The sequence below is a fragment of the Pyxicephalus adspersus genome, chromosome 6, assembly GCF_032062135.1.
Source record: "Pyxicephalus adspersus chromosome 6, UCB_Pads_2.0, whole genome shotgun sequence".
NCBI classification, from domain to species: Eukaryota; Metazoa; Chordata; class Amphibia; order Anura; family Pyxicephalidae; genus Pyxicephalus; species Pyxicephalus adspersus.
This window is the reverse complement of record NC_092863.1, coordinates 6,696,434-6,702,433: the sequence shown is the minus strand read 5'-3', so window position 1 is coordinate 6,702,433 and position 6,000 is coordinate 6,696,434. Positions and strand designations below refer to the sequence as shown.

The window sequence follows — 6,000 nt, the reverse complement described above, 5'->3', positions numbered from 1 at the left end:
CACAATCAGGGCTGGGTATCTCTACCATTGATTGATCCTAACCCTTTCCTATGAGGGGGGATTTGGGGCCTACACGATGGAGTCTCTGCAGCCCCCTGTCATGGTAAATAAAATGAATGGACATAATGGTCGGTGATTCTATCCGGATTCTCCCATAAACTAGTCGTCAACCCCTCAGCTAGACCAACACCCTTTCACCTCAGTGCTATCACCCCACCACCTCCGTGCCCACCCCCGGGTCGCCCCACTGCTTCGGTCTCACCTCTCCCGGTGCCGCTCGGTTCGGCTCGGTCACGTCTAGTCAGTCAGACGCAGAGGGGGCGGTGCGTGCGCGATCCCGACAGATGACGTCAGGTAGCACCGCAGAAAGCGCGCGCTCGGTGGGGGATAGGCGGGAGCGCGCGGTTAGGAGTCCCTGAGGGAGGAGGTGGGGGGTGAGAGGGCAGCTACAGACAGAGGGGGAGGGGTGACAGGGGTGGGGTATGGGGTGTGTAGGCATGGGGTATAGGACAATTAGGTATGGGGGGAGGGGAGGTTTCTGGGGTAAAATGCCATTAACCATGGGGCAGATGTATATGTTAGCAATGGGTATGTATATTGGGGTCGTGGTGAGGGTAGATATCAGGGAAGGATGGGGCAATTAGAGATTAACAGGACAGGTATAGAAGGAAGCACAGAGTTAGGGAATAATTGGGGTAGGTATAGAAGACAAATGGGGCAATTACTGAAGATGGATGGGCCAGGTATAGAGGGAAGCAAAGAGAGAATTAGGGAATAATTGGGGTAGGTATAGGGGAAGGATGGGGCAATTAGATGGAAGTACATTAAGAATTGGGGAATAATTGGGGTAAGTATAGAAGACAAATGGGGCAATTACTGAAGATGGATGGGCCAGGTATAGAGGGAAGCAAAGAGAGAATTAGGGAATAATTGGGGTAGGTATAGGGGAAGGATGGGGCAAATAATGGAGACAGACAGAGCAGGTATGTAGGGAAGTACAGGGAAAATCAGGGAAGGAGGTAAATAAAGGGGTAGGTAAAGGGGAAGGGTGGGGCAAATATTGATGATGGACAGGGCAGGGATAGAGGACAGGATAGAGCACAGGGAAAAATAAGGAAAAATTGGGCTAGGTACATTACTGGTACATTACTGAAGATAGATGGGTTAGGTATAGAGAGAAGCACAGGGAGATTTATGGAAAAATTGGGGTAATTATAGAGAAATAATTGAACAATTGAAGGAGACAGAGAGGGCAGGTATATAGGGAATTACAAGGAGAATCAGGGAAGGAGGTAAATAAAGGTTTAAATATAGGGGGAGGATGGGGGCAATTAATGGAGACTGACAGAGCAGGTATGTAGGGTAGTGTAGAGAGGATCAGGAAAGGAGGTAAATATAGGGGTAGGTAAATGGGAAGGACAGGGCAATTATTGATGATGAACAAGGCAGGCATAGAGGGAAGCATACAAAGAAATGGGGAATAATTGGGGTAGGTATAGAGAACAAATGGGGCCATTTATAGAGGGAAGTGCAGGGAGAATTAAGGAATAATTGGGGTAGGTATAGAGGAAGAATGGGGCAAATAATGGAGGTCGACAGGGCAGGTAAGTAAGTACAGGGAGAATCAGGGAAGGAGGTTAAAAAAGAGGGTTGGTATAGGGGAAGGATGGGGCAAATATTAGAGACAGACAGGGCAGGTATGTAGGGATGTACAGAGAGAATCAGGGGTAAATAAATAAATAAAGGGGTAGGTATAGGATAAGGATGGGGAAATTACTGGAGATGGACAAGGCAGGCATAGATGGAAGCATATGAAGAATTGGGAAATAATAGGGGTAAGTAAAGAAGACAAATGGGGCAATTACTGAAGATGGATGGGCCAGGTATAGAGGGAAGCAAAGAGAGAATTAGGGAATAATTGGGGTAGGTATAGAGGAAGTGTGGGACAAATAAAGGAGATAGGGCAACTATGTGGGGAAGTAAACGGAGAACCGGGAGGAGGTAAATATAGGGGTAGGTATAAGGGAAGGATGGGGAAATTACTGGAGATGGATGAGGCAGACATAGAGGGAAGCATATGAAGAATTGGGGAATATTAGGGGTAAGTATGGAAGACAAATAGGGCAATTAGTGAAGATGGATGGGCCAGGTATAGAGGGAAGCAAAGACAGAATTAGGGAATAATTGGGGTAGGTATAGGGGAAGGATGGGGCAAATAATGGAGATGGACAGGGCGAGTATGTGGGGAAGTACAGAGAGAATCTGGGAAGGAGGTAAATAAAGGGGTAGGTATAGGGGAAGAAATGGGCAAATCGTGGAGACAGGCAGGGCAGGTATGTAGGGAGAACAGGGGAAGGAGGTAAATAAAGGGATAGGTAAAGGAGAAGGGCGGGGCAATTATTGATTATAGACAAGGCAGACATAGAGGGAAGCACAGGAAGAATAAGGAATATTTGGGGTAGGTATGGAAGACATCTGGGGCAAATACTGAAGATGGATGAGGTAGGTTTAGAGGGAAGCACAGGGATAATTAGGGAATAATTGGGTTAGGTATAGAGAAGAATTGGATCAATAATGGAGACAGACAGGGCAGGTATGTAGGGAGAAACAGAGAGAATCAGGGAAGAAGGTAAATAAAGGGGTAAGTATAGGGGAAGGATGGGGCAATTACTGGAGATGGGCAAAGTAGGGAAAGAGGGAAGCACATGGAAAACTGGGGTAGGTATAAAAGAAAAATGGGGCAATTGCTGGAGATGGACTGGGGTAGGTATAGAGGGAAGCAAATGAAGAGTTGGGGTAGGTATAGGATAAGTATGGGGCAAATATTGGAAATGTGTGGGGCAGGTATAGTGGGAAGGGTAGGTAGAATAAAGGAATCATTGGGATTAGTATAAAGAAAAGAATTGGGCAATTATAGAGAATGGACAGGACAGATAAGGAAGAAGGGGGAGAATTTGAGAATAACTGGTTAGTTATAGGGAATGGACAGGATAGGTATAGAGTGAAGAACAGAGGAAATTGTGGAAATATTGGGGTAGGTATAGAAGAGAAATGGGGCAATTACTGGAGATGGACAGGGTAGGTATAGAGGGAAGCACAAGGAAAATGAGGAAATAATTGGGGACAGGTTTAGGATAACGATTGGGCAATTATTGGATTTGTGTGGGGTAGGCATAGTGGAAAGAGTAGGGAGAAGGAATAATTGGGATAATTATAAGGAAAGGAATGGGGCAATTAGAGGATAGACAGGACAGGTAACGAAGGAAGAAGAGGGCGAATTTAAGAATAACTATATGGGGATGGGCAGGACAGGCATAGAGAGAAGCACAGGGAGAAATACGAAATGATTGGGGAGGTATGGAAGAAAAATGGGGCAATTACTGGAGATGGACAGGGCAGGTATAGGCGTATGGATAGTGACAATTAGGAAATAACTGGGATAGGGATAGAGAAAGAATGGGGCAATTTTTGGAAATGTGTGGGACAGGTATAATGGGAAGGGTAACTAGGAAATAATTGGGGTAGGTATAAGGGAAGGAAGGGGTAATTTTAGAAGATGGGTGGTGATCATATAGAAGGATGCAGACAATGAATTTGGGAATAACTGGGTAGATTAGAGAATAATTGGGGTAGTCATAGGGGAATTTGGGTAAATATATTGAATGAATGGTGCAGATATATAGGGAAGAATAGACAGAATTTGGGAATAATTAGAACGGGTAATGGGGAAAGATGGGGCAGATGTTGGAGGATAAGGCAGATAAAAGGGGCATGATTGGGGTAGATATAAGGGTAGGACAGGTATCTAGGAAAGGATGGGCAATATTAGGAAATACGTCTAGGGACTAGATGAAAGCGGTATAGGGGAAATATAGGGAAAGTAGGGATGAGTGTGGTAGGTATGAGAAGAATAATAAAACAGGTATAGGGGAAGGATTGAAGTGGGGGACTGTAAGCCCTTTGGCCACTCTCAAACTTTGAATTCTTCATAATTTGTCTTAAAATAATTTATATCAGTGAAGAAATACATTTTACATATGGGGAGTTGTGCGCTTTGTACAAATGCTGTCATTGTTTATAGTGTTATCTGTAACAATAAATACAGAAAAAGAAAAATTTCATTCCCTGACCGGGAATCGAACCCGGGCCGCGGCGGTGAGAGCGCCGAATCCTAACCACTAGACCACCAGGGAAGTTATGTTACAGTCCCGTTCAGCAAGCTAATCTTTCTTACATTGCCCCCTGCTGGCCTGAATAAGAATTTTGATTTAGAATTAAATAGTCAAAAAAAAAAAAATCCATTTGAACTGCCAATAGCATGTTAACTTTTTTTAAAATAGAAATTAGGTTGTTTTAGATTTTTTTTTTTTTTTTTATAATTATTCAGTATGAGTTTATTTTATTGTTTACTTGGCTATGCTAGAGGCTCCTTAGTGCTGATGCTGAAGGTTGTATGAATGTGCATTTTTTTTTATTTTAGGTGTGCGATTAAAAAAAAAAACAACACTGGGTTCAGCCTTTCTGGATTGATTTACAAACAAAAGAACAGGAAATGCATTTTTGATCGGTACTTAGGAATGACTCCGATTAAAAATTACATGTGCAAGGTTTTATTTTTGATGTGACTGATTAACTGTTATGTTTTAATAGAAAATAATTTTATACTTTTTTACTTTTATTTTTTTTATACAATTTGGAATAGATAATGTTGCAAATGTTTCAATATTTCAAAATATCTATCAATCAAAGCCTTTTGACCTTTTTAACATGGAAAAAAGATTTCAGGTCTTCAGGGAATCCCTCCTATAATTATTATATCTACAGCTAACAGTATATTAGTGTGGTGGTCAATGGGAAGAGTGTCTCTTACGTTGCTAACCAGTGGGAAGAATTTCATCCTTACAGATAGATCATTGGTGTCACCGAAACCTACTCATTGCTCAAGCAACCTCTAGAAGAACCCTGGTTGAGAAAAACACAAATGTATGGTGCTGACGGCAAGATTTGATTCTTATGGATTGCTGCAGGAAATGCATTGTGTAGCATCAAGAACCTATTTGGCTGTGTTCCATGCAGAAACGCATTCAGGAATGCAGCTACAGATGTCCAACCCAGCAGATAAAATGAAAGATTAACGTATATGTCCATAGCGTGGCCACATTTAGCAGAACACTGCAGAAGGAGCACCTGGGAGTGCCAGATCACCTTCAACCAGTAAGACCAGTTCATTCCACGTGCTTGCTGACATTGTACACAGTTCTATCCGCCCTGCTGAAAAACCACGCACCTTCAAAAATGTCACAAATTGATAAAATAGAATGTGACACACATATCTTTGCAGCCTTCTGAATCAAACCCAAAAATTACCATTGCTACAATCAGTATTCTCCCTAGAAATATTTTTAAGCCAGGTGAGAAGAAGCTATAGATGGGTAGTGGCCCCTGTGATGTGAGCCAACTTTTCAATAACCACAAGGCTGTGTTTGAATGCCGGGTGGTGCAAATGGCTAAAAGGAGCTGGGGGGAAAACACTGAAAGCACAATGTTCCATCTGGCAAATGATCGTTGTGTTTTTCTGTTCAGCAACCATTTGATATTTTCTGAATATTAATTGTGCCAGGTAATGTATACATAGGTATACATTGCATGACACTTTTATTGCTTTCTTTACAAAAGATTGTGTTGGTTTCTCTGCAAACAACACAGCATTGTTTATTTTACCCCATACACTGTAGCAAGTAATAATTTTGTATTTCCTGTATATTTCCATCCACCATACAGTATTCAAACGGCTTGTTCATTGGAATGTTCACTTTGACTTGACAAACTACATATCGTCTGTTCCCAACCTGTTCAATCCTTTATAGTATACACAGTATGTATCTCACCTAACAACCTGTAAGGTTATTATTGTTTTATGTTGTATAGCTTACACTGATACTACCACTATTACAGTTCCAGGGTCTCCTTATCCCCTGAGGAAGCCCATACGGGCGAAAC

The 6,000-nt window shown here is 42.4% G+C and overlaps 1 protein-coding gene and 1 non-coding gene across 2 annotated transcripts in view; both read right to left on the bottom strand.

The window, feature by feature from the left end:
* Positions 1-371, bottom strand: part of DNAJC5 (DnaJ heat shock protein family (Hsp40) member C5) — a 28,839-nt gene extending 28,468 nt beyond the window's left edge. The window contains exon 1 of the mRNA XM_072413660.1: positions 263-371. The gene's annotated coding sequence lies outside the window, so the exon portion shown is untranslated. The remainder of the gene's footprint in view (positions 1-262) is intronic.
* A 3,750-nt stretch (positions 372-4,121) lies between these two features.
* On the bottom strand, positions 4,122-4,193 carry TRNAE-CUC (transfer RNA glutamic acid (anticodon CUC)). The gene has a single exon. It is a non-coding gene; the product is annotated as a tRNA-Glu (tRNA).
* Between the last annotated feature and the right edge of the window lie 1,807 nt (positions 4,194-6,000).